This window comes from Eupeodes corollae, chromosome 1 (assembly GCF_945859685.1).
Source record: "Eupeodes corollae chromosome 1, idEupCoro1.1, whole genome shotgun sequence".
NCBI lineage: Eukaryota > Metazoa > Arthropoda > Insecta > Diptera > Syrphidae > Eupeodes > Eupeodes corollae.
Genome location: NC_079147.1, coordinates 187,922,758 through 187,938,548, shown reverse-complemented (window position 1 = coordinate 187,938,548; position 15,791 = coordinate 187,922,758). Strand labels below are relative to the sequence as shown.

General features: G+C 36.0%; 1 protein-coding gene and 1 non-coding gene across 2 annotated transcripts in view; both read left to right on the top strand.

Annotated features, from left to right (window-relative positions):
* The window catches only part of LOC129938910 (uncharacterized), a 406,682-nt gene that overhangs the window by 105,675 nt on the left and 285,216 nt on the right, over positions 1-15,791 (top strand). The gene's annotated exons all lie outside the window — the stretch shown is intronic.
* LOC129943590 (U1 spliceosomal RNA) lies at positions 9,728-9,891 on the top strand. The gene has a single exon (XR_008781315.1). It is a non-coding gene; the product is annotated as a U1 spliceosomal RNA (small nuclear RNA).

The following is a 15,791-nucleotide window of genomic DNA, read 5'->3' as shown; positions in this document are numbered from 1 at the left end:
ACGAACTGTCAAACTTTATTCGCGTTCCACATTATAAACACTCGCAACGAATAAAGTAATATTCACATGAGCACGACCAACGACCAACGAATGAACGAATATTCGTCGATTTTGACATTTCTTTCACATGAGAGGTTTTAATTCGTCGCGAATAAAGTTTGACAAGGAGCCACAGCCAAACACCATTTACCACTGAAACAAAAACAAGAATGATTTTTTTAGGTTAAGTACGCGCGATTATTTTATTCGTTGCAAGTGTGGATTATGTGGAACGCGAATAAAGTTTGACAGTTCGTATCAACTATAATTTTTTTCGCGACGAATAAATTTGTTTTCTCAAATTTATTAATATACGATATTGAAAAGTAAAAGTATGTATCATAAATTTAATAGACACCAAATTGCTTTCGTTTTGTTAAGAATTTGTGTGAAAATATGTCTTCAAACGTATATAAACTCACATTTTGTAATTCATTCGTCGTTCGTTGGTCGCGCTCATGTGAATACTACTTAAAATAATCGCGCGTACTTAACCTAAAAAAATCATTCTTGTTTTGGTCAATTGTCAAAAAAAAAATTAAAAACTGTCATGTGAAAGAAATGTCAAAATCGACGAATATTCGTTGATTCTTTGGTCGTTGGTGGTGCTCATGTCAATAGTGCTTTATATATAGTGCTTTTCTTTCACATGAGCTTCATTTCTATCAGTGTGGATGGTATGTGGAAAGCGAATAGAGTTTGACAGTTCGTAGAAAGCTCAGTGCAATTCGTTACTAACAAATTGTTTTTACAATTTTTTCTTATTTTAGAGAACATAATGCAAATTTTACTATCCTAACATTAGTGCCAATTGTTTTTTATTGAAATTGACTTTTTGAAATATGTAAAATCACGTTTGTTCGTTCATTTCTTATTCGCTTTCATGTGCAAGTCTCGTAAGCCTTTAAATTAATTTATTTCACCGACAAAATTTGACCATTTACTTTAAAACAATTAAATAGCTACGTCATAAATTCCTCAAAGTGCCAATTTTGATATATAATGTCAAATTGTTCATATATAATGTCATTTAAGTTATATTGTTAATATCTGACACTGACAGGTTTAATTTTGACAATCACGTCAATATGTACATCCAACATAAGATTGTTTAGGTAACGAATATTGAATATATTTCCCCTTTTCTTGAATTAATACCCCACTGGTCTTCTTTATTCCAATCCATTTGGAAGTGCGGGCGGCTGATCTTAACAATCCGTTCATTCCTACTCGTATAGCTAAGCTAGATGGTATAAGACCTAACTTCTCTTCATGCAAATGTTTTTGACGGTCACCCACCATACAAATATATAACCGACCGTCTTCGAAATATACCGTTATAAGAGAATGCATATCTCGGCATCTTTTCATGATCAACCATCATTGTACTGTACACTGTATACAGTGCACTGTACTACAATCACGTACACAATAAGGCGGTAAGAGGGCGCTAGAGTTGCTTGTATTCGGTGAATGTCAGGAACTGGAAACATTAGCCAGATCATTAGGGATCGAGTAGGTGTTATATGGTTCGAAATCGTGATTGGGAAATTATGTTTCTTTGCCAGAGAGAACGTAGTTGTACTCTGGCTTGAGTACTCTTCCCTGTCATTGCTTGATTGTCCCCGAGGATATTTACCGGTTGGTAAGTTGGACGGAGGAGTTTGTACGAGATATCAGGCCGGTCTGCTGGTGCATTCACTACATTAGCAATAATGACATTGGTGGTGGCGGTGGTGGCGGTATGCACCGCGATGACGGTACTGCAGATAAATGCAGAAAAGATGTTTTTCTGTTCCGTGATTATTGTTTTTTCTTTGTATCTTGTGGTCATGTTCATCATGACTGAGTATATCTTCAGGTTGTTCTTTTATCCATGGAACAAGTTTATCCTTATTGGATTGCGATCTTCTGCAAGAGAATGTAGAACCCATGGTATCTGCATATACATATGTATGTATGTCTGTAGATACTCATATAAGTTTAAAGAACTCTTCTTTCTAATGGTTTGTTAGCGGATTGAAATTAATAGAGAGAAATCGAAATTCAAATTGATTCGGAAGGTTATCGATGCCGTGTTATCGTCATCGTCATCACCATCCTCATCCTCGTCGTCGTCGCTAAGACCTCTAAGCCAATGTTTGACAGAAGGAACACTGCACTACGTGCTACTCCTAGTTCGCTCCAGTCCGCGCTGCCGGAGTGTAGACTGTAAGTATATTTTTATGATTTATGTCTTATAGCGGATCGTAATGATGCCAGTGTTAATGGTATTTTCTTTTTTATTATTCATGCTATATAATTGCAATGCGCCTGACGCTGATACGATAAAATATAGTTTCCTGGTCCGCACGAGAAGAGAATCCGCGGCAAAAAATAAAGAACAATTTAATTTTGTGAGATTTCTATCCGCTCTGCGCACGTATAGGTGGCGCTTATAGAACAAACAAGTTATAGAGCTCATCTTTTTAATACTCTATCTGTCTCAGTGCACACTTTGCATGTCAAATCATTCATTTTGTATTTAATTATGATGAGGATTTTTCTTATAATATTTGTGAAAGGATTCTAACATATTTTGATTTAGTTTTATGTTATGTTTGCGCGAATTTGTGTATTTAATTTCAACCGGATTGTTTATTTCAAGTCGGCGCTATAATGTTGTTTTTAGGTTCAGTACGAAATAACATGATCCGTTATTTTCACATATGTATGACGATGATTGACATCATTTTCATTTCATATAATCAACATTTCTTGAACTTGCAATTTTCAGATTGAGCTAACTTTGTGATTTGCGGTAGTCTACATAATTCTACTATCTTCGTCAGTTTGTCTATAATTTTTGCGTCGTGTTTTTAACGGAGTTAAGTATCTGAGATACTTCATTTCTTAAAATGCATTTAATTAGCTCACATTTTAGTAAAATTGCCTTACTTGACTTATGATGCTTTTCATTCTCAAATTTTTGTGTGAGTTCTTAAGTTCCATTTGGTAAAATAAATAATAAATGTTTTGTCTTTTACTTGAAATTAAAATATAAATTTTAAAATTACAACTTTTCGATATAAGGTAGAGTAGCCTATTGGCAGCCCCCCCAGTGGCCGGCCACCTCTCACAAATGTCGTTGTAACTAGTGAATTCGCTTATAGTTCTCTCCCAAATTTTAGGTCTTGAATTGTTCTCTTAAACTTTTCTATCAACTGTCAAAAATCAACTTGCGTTTGCTCAGTTGCTTTGGAGAAATTAATCAGTTTGCGTCCTCTTGTAGCCGGGGAAGGTTTTTGTATTATTTTATTGTCAAAATCGTTATAGGCCCCATACACTACACATGCCTGCTTGCGCAGGCACAAAAATGCGCAAACACTCTTTCCCCATACACTACGCATGCAAACTGTACAATATTCAGTTGTGTGCTCACCGCTGAACAAAAACTTTAAAAAATGTCGAGCTCCGACACCGCTGCTGCGCCAATTTTGATTGCTTTAGCCCTTGACTGAGCAAATGTAGCACACGCACCACACATGCTTGCAAGAAAATATAAACATTTTCTGATATTGCTCATGCCGCATGCCTCGGCCTCACTTCTTCACCGTCTGGCGAGTAACGGGGAAGACATTGTCCTGATCCAAGAGCCATGGATTGTAGGATCCGTCGTTCGAGGACTCAGGACTCCTGGATACTACACACTTTCTGTGACAGATAAAGGTGAACCTAGATCTTGCATACTAGTGAAACGTAGCATTAAAGTATTTTTACTCTATCGTTTCAGTGACAAAGATACCACCGTAGCTAGGCTGGAAACAACCAAAGGAAGTTTCTGGCTGGTATCGGCGTATCTTGGGCATGACCACCTTGGCCCTCTCCCTGGAAAAACCCTGGAGAAAGTCGTCGCTGAAGCGGAAAGGCAAAGGATCCGCCTAATTATTGGGAGCGATGCTAACGCTCATCATACTGTATGGGGCAGTACAAATATCAACGACAGAGGTGAGTCTCTTTTTGATTACATTCTTGGTACTAACCTCTTAGTAAGTAATGTTGGTAATGAACCAACCTTCATAACTCAAACTCGACAAGAAGTCTTAGACATAACTCTTGTCTCAGATAGTATACACCATATGATCTTGGACTGGAAAGTATCCAAAGAACACTCGTTCTCTGATCATAGATATATAAAGTTCAATATAAATGTGGATGATAACCCGAGTCCATTGACTTTTCGAAACTATCGGAAAACTGGCTGGGCTTCATACAGGAACTCATTACAGAGTTTACTAGAACCTGGACTATCTAGTCCTTCCTCTAACGCTAACGAACTTGACAACAAAGTCAATTGCCTTACCTCAGCTATGAACAGATCGCTAGAAATTGCTTGTCCACTTATACACATAAGAGGAAAGAGGAAACCACAATGGTGCGCCTCAAAGCTTGACTCGCTCAGGAAAGAATGCAGAAAACTCTTCAACCGAGCCAAAGCCGCAAGACTAACCTCTTACTGGAATCCCTACGAATTTACAAGAAGGCCTTAAGGAAATCTAAGCGATCTTATTGGCGATCCTTCTGTGGCACGATAGAAAAAACTTCTACAGCCTCTAGGTTACTGAAAATTCTTTCAACGGATCCAGCGATCCCAAGCTGCTTGAAAAATGCAGGCCAGGAGGGCCAAGTAAATGCTCGCAAATCAAATCAAAATCCCAAAGATCTACGACCTAAAAGTCTATCATCATTCCTTCTAAAGACCTTGGAAATATTGGTCGATATCCATTTAAGGGCAAGTATTGATACAAGACTTCTGTCTTCGTCTCAACATGCATACTGTAAAGGTAAATCGGTGGAAACAGTGTTACACACCTCGATCATAAAGAGTTAACTATGGTTGCTTTTCTTGACATCCAAGGTGCCTTTTGGAAACAGATACAATCACATCTTCACTAACATCTCTAAATGTAGAGAGTTCGTTTCGTGAGTTAATTCATTTACCAAGTGGTGAATGAAATCCTAACTAGTCTGAATTTGGAGGGTTTCAGAGTGTTTTTTTTCTGGATTAGAAATAACTGCAGACGATACCACAGTGTTTTCCAATAAGAAGTTTTATTGTGAATAGGTCGGTATTTCGAAAACTGTCACTTTTTATTATACTTCAAGTAAAAATAACGTTATTAATAAAAATTGAACGATACACGCTTTAAAACTGCAGTCATTTTTGAGTTCAAAGACATTGCCTGAAACTGGACATGAAAGCGTGTAGAACTATTTCTGGCCCTATATCCTGTTACAAAATACCCAGGGACAAATGAGGGTATGTTAAGCCTCGAAGACATTGGACAGGTTCAAACAACTTAAATAAAAATAAATAAATTAAGTGGCGTAACAGTGGGTGTGCTCATAAACGTCAGCCTAACTAATAACTGCGTTATCTGCATTCATAAAGTCAGATTTTCAATCGAACTAACCTAGTCGAACTGCAGTACCTACCGTTCATAAACGTCAGAATGTATGTCGTCAGCGTCGGGCAGATTGTTTAGCTGAATTTGGATGGCTGTAGAAAGAGCGGGAATTATTATTATTATATCATTGTTTTTAAAGGTTTGACTGTAGATACTGTGTGGACAACTTACCACATTTAACTTTTAATTATAAAGCGAATAAGCATAATTTTTTAAGCTAAAAAGTAGTTTCGTTATAATTTTCTTCCTATTTTTTCTTTGCAGGATATTTGTGGCAATTATAATTTTCTTTTCTTTTTCGGTAAGCAAATCAAAAATCAACTTTAACAAAATTTATTTGGCAGCCATTTTTTTTCTCTGACGTTTATGAACTCTGTTTACATTCAAATGGAGCTTAGTTTTGTTTACTGCAGACATTCTGCATTGGGAGTGCGTTAACAAATGCATCAGAAAAGAAATGCGATTGTACTAGCTCACATTTTCTGCATTTATGAATACACCTCTCTGTTGAGAACTAGGGCCTAGTGACTCACAACTCTCAACCATTTCTGTGTGGACCTTTGGAAGATTGTGCCTCTAGTGTTGACTGTTGAGTTTTGCATAATTCTTTCCAGAACGATGTTGAAGAAGTCGCATGACAGTGCATCGCCTTGTCTAAAACCTTTTTTGACATCAAATGCATCGGTAAGATATTTTCCGACCTTGATAGAGCAGCGTGCATTCTCCATTGTCATTCTGCACAAACGGATAAGTTTGACAGGGATGCCAAAACTAGACAATGCTCGGTAGAGATCTTCTCTATAAAGATGGTGGGTGATTTGAAGTTCCTGGGTTTTTTCCAAGATCTGCCGTAGTGTGAATATTTGGTCGATAGTGGACTTTCCTGGTCGGAAGCCACACTGATAAGGACCAATCAGGTTGTTGACGAAAGGCTTCAGACGTTCACATAATACGGCAGAGAGGATCTTATACGCAATGCTAAGGAGACTGATGCCTCTGTAGTTGGCGCAGTTTAGAGCGTCTCCTTTCTTATGTATCGGGCACACTATGCTGAGATTCCACTCATCGGGCAGGCTTTATTCCGACCATATTTTGCAGATGAGTTGGAGCATGCTCCCTACCAAGTCATCGCCTGCTGCTTTGAATAGTTCGGCAGCGATGCCGTCAGCTCCAGCAGCTTTGTTTGACTTAAGTTTAGATATAGCTATCTTCACTTCGTCAAGGTCAGGTAGGCGGAATTGTTGATCTACGTCGCCGAGGTTGAGTGGTTCTATCCCCCTTACAGCGGAGTTCGGTTCGTCATCTCCGTTATATAATTTGGAGAAGTGGTCTTTCCATATTCTCAACATAGACTGCGGTTCTACTATGATGTTCCGCTGATCGTCTTTACAGGTATCGGTTCGTGGCTGGTGCCCTTGGGTGTTTTTTTGTACCTTTTGGTAAAATTAACGAACCTCATTCCTGTTGTGACATCCCTCTGTCTCCTCGATCGCGCGCTTCTCGTGCTCTCTTTTTTCCATCTAAGAAGCTGGTGTTCCTTTCTCCTCTTCTGCTCGTAGAGCTCGCGAGCAGCTCTTGTCCTTTTGTGCAGCGCCGTTTTGTATGCCTTTTGTTTCGCTGCGTGCGCTTGCCGGCATTCGTCGTCAAACCAGGGTTTCGCTGTGGTGGCCGTGTGAAACCTAGCCCTAACCTAGTCGATCGCAATGTTGTCAATCTGGTTGACGGTTGATTGATCAGGAGATTTCCATGTCCCCTTGTGCATATTGAGATGTGTGAACTGCGTACTAGCTACCAGAACGTCTCGCCCCGCAGCGAAATCGACAAGCCTGAATCCGTTGTCGGAGGTGGTAGCTTGGTGTTTCAATCTCCTAAGATAATTGTAATGTCATAGCCAGGGCTCGCGCTCGCTCACACTGTTGAAACTCTTAACTTTTTGCCTGAGTCTAGTTCCAACAACAAATCCACACCCAAATAGACGCTGTCTTTGTTCACTGTGGCAGTCGCCGTAGTATACATCGCAGTCTTTTAGTTTGCGTTTGCCCGGTCCATCGCATCGCACTTTAAGGGCTTCCGCTAATTGTTCAGCTGCACGTGGTCTATTAAGGGACCTAACATTCCACGTACAGATCCAAAGTTCGTTGTCCTTATTTCGTTTGCTTGGGTTGTCAACAGGTAATCCGTCCGTATTTTTTACGTGGCCAGGAAGTCACCCCGACGGAACAACCCCCAACCTGGAGGGCCAGATCCTTTGTATAACTCCAAGGAAGTGGAGCCGGATAAACCGCTCCTTACAGGCCTGGGCTCCGAATATGTCGAAGAAGCCCTATATGGTGTTCACTAAGTAGTTCAATCTTACTGGAACTGTAGACGCCACCGTTGAGGTGCCTTAGTGGAAACACCTCTCCCCCCCTCTCTCGTTTGCTGCTCCCAACAACTTTCCACTGGGGTTGGAACCCAATCTCCAGTTGAGGTACTAGGCACCCGATGTTCACCGCGGGGAGGTGAGAGTAGGAGTTGATAGACAGAGGTGGGTTTTGAGAAAAACCTGTGGACGCTTGTGTCCTCTTGAATGCGTAGACATGTGCATTCATTTGAACATCGCTGATAATTATCAACTATTATCAAATATCGTTTTGATATTTGATAACCATAATAGATTTGTTACTGCATAATTCTGTATAGTTGAAAATAAGGTAACCATTTTCAATTCAAGAGATTGATGATTGAAGAAGAAATCTTAGAAGACATTAATATCGTGACCACAAAAACTCTCCACTTGAATTGATTTTATTTTGAAAAGCCCTCATGTTAAGAACTTATTATAAATAGAGAAAAGTCCAAATCGCTTTTTCTTAGATTTTTTCCATAACAATTATTTAACTTTCTTCCAATCATTCATACTATTACGTATTACCCCTATTATAAAAACGGCATGGTATATTATGTATACTTAAGTTAGGTCAAGAACTTCAGTGACCCGCTTTCTGCTTCAATTCATTAACATCACTTAAGTTTAACGGATTAAAACAGACCAAATTAGATTCACCCACCCGTTTTGCCCTCAGTTCGTCATCGCACTGCTCTCGGCCCGTAGCTTAAGCTTACCATAAACTAGAAACATAAGTCTACAATTAGATTTAGTTGGATGTCGTATAAGGTTCGCTCATTCATTAGAAGATACAGAAATCCACAGATCCACCCATCTATCTATTTTAGTGTTTATGTCTTGTCTTGCTCAAGACATACATAGCTGTATATTAGCTGGGAAGGGGGGAGTGAGATGAGGAGTAGTAGGGTTACACTTAATTAATCGAAGATCAAGCGGTAGGTGATGTTGTTGATGACTTGAAAGAACATCCCCTTGAATCCCAGTTCCCAAGTCACAATCGCAATCAGCGGAACAAGATGACTTATGTATAATGTTTAATGAACTATAACGTCGTAGCGTTCGTCTTTCATGATGTTGATGTAGCCTCTGAGTGCGATGATAGAATTTTGTGAGGAGCACGGTCTCTGTTTGGCTGACCTGAAGAGGTCACCGAATTAGTTGACAATTTCTCGCATCTTGCTCTTTGGTATTGTACATATTGACTCTCGTGATGGAGGTGGCTTGGCCATCAATTGATGGTGATTAAAACGAATTACGAGATGAATTTATTAAAATAAATTTTGTCATGTTCGGAATTGACTGTGACCAATAAAGGCATTTTTCATAGTAAAAGATGCAAAGCAAAGTTACTTCCCTTATTATTGTGGATTGAATTAAGATTCAAAAAGGCTTCAAAGATGCTTTTGATCGGATAGAAGAATGTTGCTGAATTTTGCATAATTTCTAATTTAATTTTAAAAAAGTTACTTTATTGTGAATTTATGTTTCCATTAAGGAGCTTTTACTGCTTATGCTTTATATTGGTTGACTCTAAGGGATGAATTAAATATGGAACTACTAAATATATAGCTAGGAAGAGAAGTAACACAATTCTTTTTCTTCAATTTTCATTGATGTTTTGGGAAGATATAGAAAAATTCCATATTCGAATGATCAACAAGTAGTTGATTCCTTTTTTCAACAGTCATGCGTGTTTTTATTTTTTTAATGCAGCCAAGGGTAGTTTTGTGTGTTTCTTTTGGAATAAGGAAAAATAAGAAATAAGGGAAGTTTTTAACACTTAATTTTATATAGTTAACAGTTATGTTGTGCACAAAATATCATAAGTAGTGTAACAATTTGTTGTGAAAGCATACTTACCTGGCGTAGGGGCTACCGTGATCAACAAGGCGGTTCCCCCGAAGTGAGGTCTGGCCATTGCACTACGGTTGGATTGACCTTCGCGATTGTTCCTAATGTGAATAACTCGTTCGTGTAATTTTTGGTAGCCGGGAATGGCGTTCGCGCCGTCCCGACATAATAATTTTTCATAATTAATAACTACTCATTTTAAACTTAATAATTTGATTTTACTTAAATTGGAAATAAATCTTGAAAAATCTTTACCGCGATTTAAAAAACGTTTGTGCTATATACAGTGTTCCACAAAAGTCATGGTACAGCATACATTTATAGTCATAATGCTTAAAATATTCCACAACAAAGTAAAATTTTAAAATTTCTTATTTTATAACAACTCATTTTTATTCGCATGTTAATTTAACAACAAGAAAATGAACCATGATTGGAACGAAAAATTAAAAAAAAAATAGGTCAAAAACATGAATTTTCTTCCACAAAAGTCATCGTACACCTATAAAAAAAAGTGAAAAAAACATCTCAGAACATTGTTTTTGTGATTAAAAGCTACCATTTAAGTATTTAGTTGGATAGCCTTTCAGTTTTATAACGGCTTTCAGTCTGGTTTGCATTGAATAAACTAAATTTTCAGTGCAAGTTTGTCCAATATTCTGCCATTCTTTGATTAAAAGTTCTTGACTGGGTCTTGTTATGAATGACATTGGCTCGTATTTTTTTTTCGAGAACATCCCACAAATGCTCAATGGGGTTCAAGTCCGGGCTTTGGGGAGGGGTTGGTAATAGGTGGGGAGTGTTGTAAATTAGCCACATACGCACTTTTTGGGCAGTGTGTTTGGGGTCATTATCTTGTTGAAAGTAGTAATTATTTAAAAGACCCAGTTTTTTCGCACTTTCCTTTAAGTTTTCTTTGAGAATATTAAGGTAAACATGTTGGTCCATGGTATTTTCTATTAAGACAAGATTTCCGACCCCAGATGCAGCCATACAGCCCCATACTATCACTCCTCCACCACCGTGTTTTACTGTCTTAATCGTATTTTTCGGATTTAAGGCTTCCCCTTGCTTTCGCCATACTTTAACTCGACCATCCGAGCCAAATACCTTGTACCTACTTGGATTCGTCTGAAAAAATTACCTTGCGCCAAAAGTCGGGAGTCTCATTTACGTACTGTTTTGCAAACGTAAGCCTCTTTTTTCTATTAACTTCACTGTTTAACGGTTTCCTTCTAGGTACACGAGAGTTAAATCCGGCTTCAACGATGGCGCGTCGCACAGTTTCAGGACGAACTTTTTTATTATTATACTTTTCAAGCTCTCCACTTATCTTACGCGCACTTATAAATGGATCTTGGGCTTCCAAGTGCTTGATTTTTGTCTTATCCCGGGAAGTGAGTTTTGATGGCCGTCCACTACGCGGCTTATTTTCCACGCGGTGTTCGTTTTTAAAGCGCTTAATAACGTTTTGAACAGTAGAATGGCTTCTAGAAATAATTTTTGAAATTTCGGAGTACCATTTGTTTTGATTTTGATAAAGATCAATAACCAAGCGCCTTTCTTCTAGTGTAAGCTCCTTTCCTCCCATTTTCTATACTCTTTTTCAGCAGAAATTACACAGAAAATTAAAAAGATCTAGCTCAAACAATTGCTTCACGTAAACTGCATGGCTAACTGTCATAAAAAGAATTTACCGTTGCACGGTTGCTTAAAAAAATAAAAGAGTTGCCAAGTGTATCATGACTTTTGTGGAAGAGAATTCAAGAGCTTAATGTTTACTGTACCATGAATTTTGTGGAACACTGTAAATACGGAAGCTCGGCTCGGCACTGCTGTCGTTTTTGCAACTAAAGTAGTATTTTACTCTACTACTTTACTAGCGGATAAAAACCCAAAATAAAACGCAAAATAAATTTTAATTAGGTCTACAATAAAAACCAAAATTGAAATAACCGAGTCCGGCAAAAAAACCTCCCGTATTTTTAGACATTTATATTTAAAGCTATTTATAGATAAAATATGGTAATGTTTAAAACTAAGTAATTATTGTATTTAATGTAAATGGCATAGTATTTAATTTATAAAATTCAATTCCTGTTAAATTGTTTATTTATTTGTCATTACCTTTTAAAATATGGGAGATCTTTTTGACGGAACCATCTTTTTTGATGGACCATGTTAAATTCCGAATTTGCACATCTCTGATTGCATTTAGCCACTAACATCTATGTTGTATTCTATTTCCAATCCAAATGTTCGTTCCATTCGATAGCGAAATATTTCAAATAAAAAACGCAAAAAATGTTTCCCCTGATTAAAAAATTCGTCGGTTCATTCATTAGTTTGCCCCATAGTAGTGCAACAGCAGAAAAAAAATATTCAGATGTCAGCCTTATAAAAGATAAAAAAAAGAAAATCACTCCAGGGAGAAACGGTGAATGCCTTGTTAACTGCTAGAGAACTTCTTAAAAACAATTTCATCGAAAAATGCGAGCCATCTAAAACATTAACCGAGAATTACAAAAAATTGTTTTAGGCGCTAGTTATAGCTATTATTGGTTTTCATCATTGAAAACGAACATTGAAATTTTTTGACAGGTCGTTTATCGCTTTCCTTAAAAATGTCTGCCAATGAAAAAATTTCCTGATTAAAAACCTCGGAAAAAAATTTACTGACAGAAATCTGTAATTGGAACTATGTAAAATTGCAACACAAATCAGTTTAACACAGTTTTCAGTTTTGAACACAAAAGTATCAGCCGTTCAGAAAACGAATTTCAGTCCGGAAAATAGAACAATGTATTTTTAGCAAAAAATAAATGCGCAACTAAACTTTTTTTTTCTCAAAATCTTAGTGAGATTTTTGATTGATCAGTATAAAGTTTTCATTTCTAATCCAAGGTAAACACCGTCAAATATCGATTTAAAAATCTTTTTGAATGAAATGAAACATCGAATTCACAATAATGAATTGAAAATTTATTTATTTTAAGGTTTAAGGGTCTATTTTTTCATTCGATCTTTATGTTAGAGTAAACTTGTTTTTGTATTTTATGTATTTATGGATGTATTTTATTGTTGTTGTTTTATTCGATAAGTCATATTTTATTTATTCATGAATATACAAAAACCTAATAAATAAAATGATGAAATTAATTTTTTGTAAAGTGATGTTAAATACTATTTTAATTGCCAATTTCTTATTTAATAAGCTAAAAGTGATGAATTTAAAATCTTTTTCATTTATTATTAATATATTTTATAAAAAGGTTGGTCTTTTAGCATTGAAAGCAACAATTTACCATGACATTAGATCATTTTATTTGTATGTTTTCGGAACATTAACCTTCGCAGTATTTCGAATTTCAACATTATTATTTTCAGTTTTTAATTTTGTTATGATTTACTCCTCAATTTAAGAAAATACTCCGCAAAATGACAGAAAACTACTACTCTTGAAATGTTTATCACGACAGCACTGAATTGCTCGGGTATGTTGGTAACGGTATGTTGATAAAGTTGTCATGTCTGTTTGATTCGTTTAGATGGGGTACTCTTGATTCGATTCTTTACATACAGTACAGTACATACAACGCATAATCGGACAATTACTTCACTTATTTAAAATGGGCTGCAACCCTGTGACTTAAGAAAAAAAGCGCTATCTATCTTATATATTTTCAAATGAAAAATTTTAATTCAAAGAAAAAATAAAACCAGTTTTTAAAGTTCAACAAATAATCGGACAAAGTAAAATATCTTCTTTAAAACAGTAAAAATGCATTATCTAGTATTTGGTAGCAAATCCTATCCTATTCAGAACGGCTTGAAGTCGATTTGGGATGGATTTCACCAAATGTTGGCACACTTCAGGCTCAATAGAGTTCCAAGCTTCAGTTAAAGCCTCTTTAAGCTGATTTAGCTAGTTAAATTTGTGTTTGTACACTCTCCTGGCCAATTCCTCCCACAGATGTTCAATGTATGGATCAAATACATCTTTGCAACACGGGATTTTGTGCTTGGGATCATTGTCTTGATAAAATGCAAATTTTTTTGCGATTTCCAATTTTTTCGCAATCTAGGTTCATGTTTTGTTCCAAAACGTTGATGCAGGCAAATTTGTCCATTTTACCATCTATAAAATGTAAATTGCCTACCCTAGCACGTAACATGCAGCCCCAAACCATTACAGAGTTTTATTATGGCTTTGGTGTTTTGTTGCTGGCACTAAGTATTTGGCTTAAGCCACACACACATCTTTCCATCCGAGCCATGTAAATTCAATTTGCTCTCATCAGTGAACAAGATATGATTACCGTTTTCCAAAAATCTTCCTGTTTCAATAAATATTCTTTCTCCTAGTCTAACCTTTTATTTTTGTTTTTAATGCTAATAAATGTTTGTTTTTTTTTTGGCAAATCTTCCACTATATTCGTATCTATGGAGAGTGTTGCGGACAGTGTTGAGGCAAACATTATTTCAAACACGATTTTTGACATATGTACATTTTTAGATCTTTTGCTGTTTTGAATGGATTTTTTTAATTTCTTTTAATAGGTACTGACCGCTCTTTTCTTTTACATAAAAGTTTGCCTTGACCTTTTCGGCTTTTGTTGGCCAATCTAAATTCATTTCTATACCTTTTGATGATATCTTGGACTGTAGATTTGCCTGGTTAAACCAACTCGGCCATTTCTCTTACCGTTTTGCCTTCAAAATTGAATTTTATAATTAATTGCCTTAGTTCGACAGTTGTTTGTTTTCCACTTGGAGCCATTTTTGTACTACTTAGTTGAAGATTCATTGAAAGATTGATTAGAACAAAAAACAGCTTGAAGTGAAAATTTTAAAGTAACTGTATTTTTCATTTACTCTCTTTGCTTTGTTCGATTATTTTTTGAACTTTAAAAACTGGTTTTAATTAGTTTTACTCTTTAAATTAACCGTTAACATTTGAAAATGTTTAATTTTTTGTATTGTTTTTTGGATAAGTAAGTGCACTACTTTAAATAAGAGCTACAAAATATGCATATAGCGTTTTTTTTCTAAGTTTATAGCAAATTGTATATAAATGAAACCACTGTCCGATTATGCGTTGAAGTCAAGACTGCAAAAGTTAAGTCATTTTAAATTAAGTCTTTTTGACTTGAAGTCAGTTTAAAAGTTAATTTGACTGTATTCTCTTTGACTCTATTCAGATTAAAGTCACTTAAAAGTCAATTTTAAATGGAAGTCAATTTTGAAAATCAGTAAGTTAAATAAAGCCTTTTCATTTAAATTATTTGAGTTCCTTAAATCATTTTACTCTTTTACCATTTTTTCATTTGGTGTTTTCAAACTATTAAAGAAAAATTAAGTCATGACATCCGCTTGTTTTTTGTTTTAGTTTTCAAAAAAATAAGTTTATTTTGCTCTTAACTAAAAACTTAAACACAGTAATTCTTTATAAAAAATGCAGAAGACTGGATTTAAATGACTTTCTGACTCTCAAAATTGACTTGTTAAATACTTTGTAAAGTAAAAAAAAATCAGTTGACTGCAAAAGAAGTCCCGTATGTTGCCTGAACCTGAACGAGGAAACATTTATTTGTACTTTTACACATACAACACAAGCAAAACTGTCTTATTTTGACATTTTTTTCTGGTAGTTTGTTTCAGTGATGCCAAACTGGTTTTTATTGGGGGGAAATGTATTCAGTTTTTATTCTTGTATTTGATTGGTTTTCAAATTATTTTTGCATTTTTAAATTAAATTTTAAATTTCATATTCAAATGCATGCACCTAACACCTATCCTATTGTGTCTTTCTGTTTTATGGCTAAATCAAAAACATGCTTCAGATTAGACTTCGCCTGCGTTATGGTGGGCCTGCTTCGAAGTTGTTTTGAATAACATTTCTATTATTTCATCCCTTCAAAGAGCAAATATTTTGTTGAGCTGTCAGACAAAGCAAATGTTCAGATAATTGAACTAGAGCTTCCGTTTGGAGTCACATTACGTTACATTAAGTTCTTTTCCTTACGATTGTCAAACGAAACGTGAGGTCGAAGCTCCATTGTGAT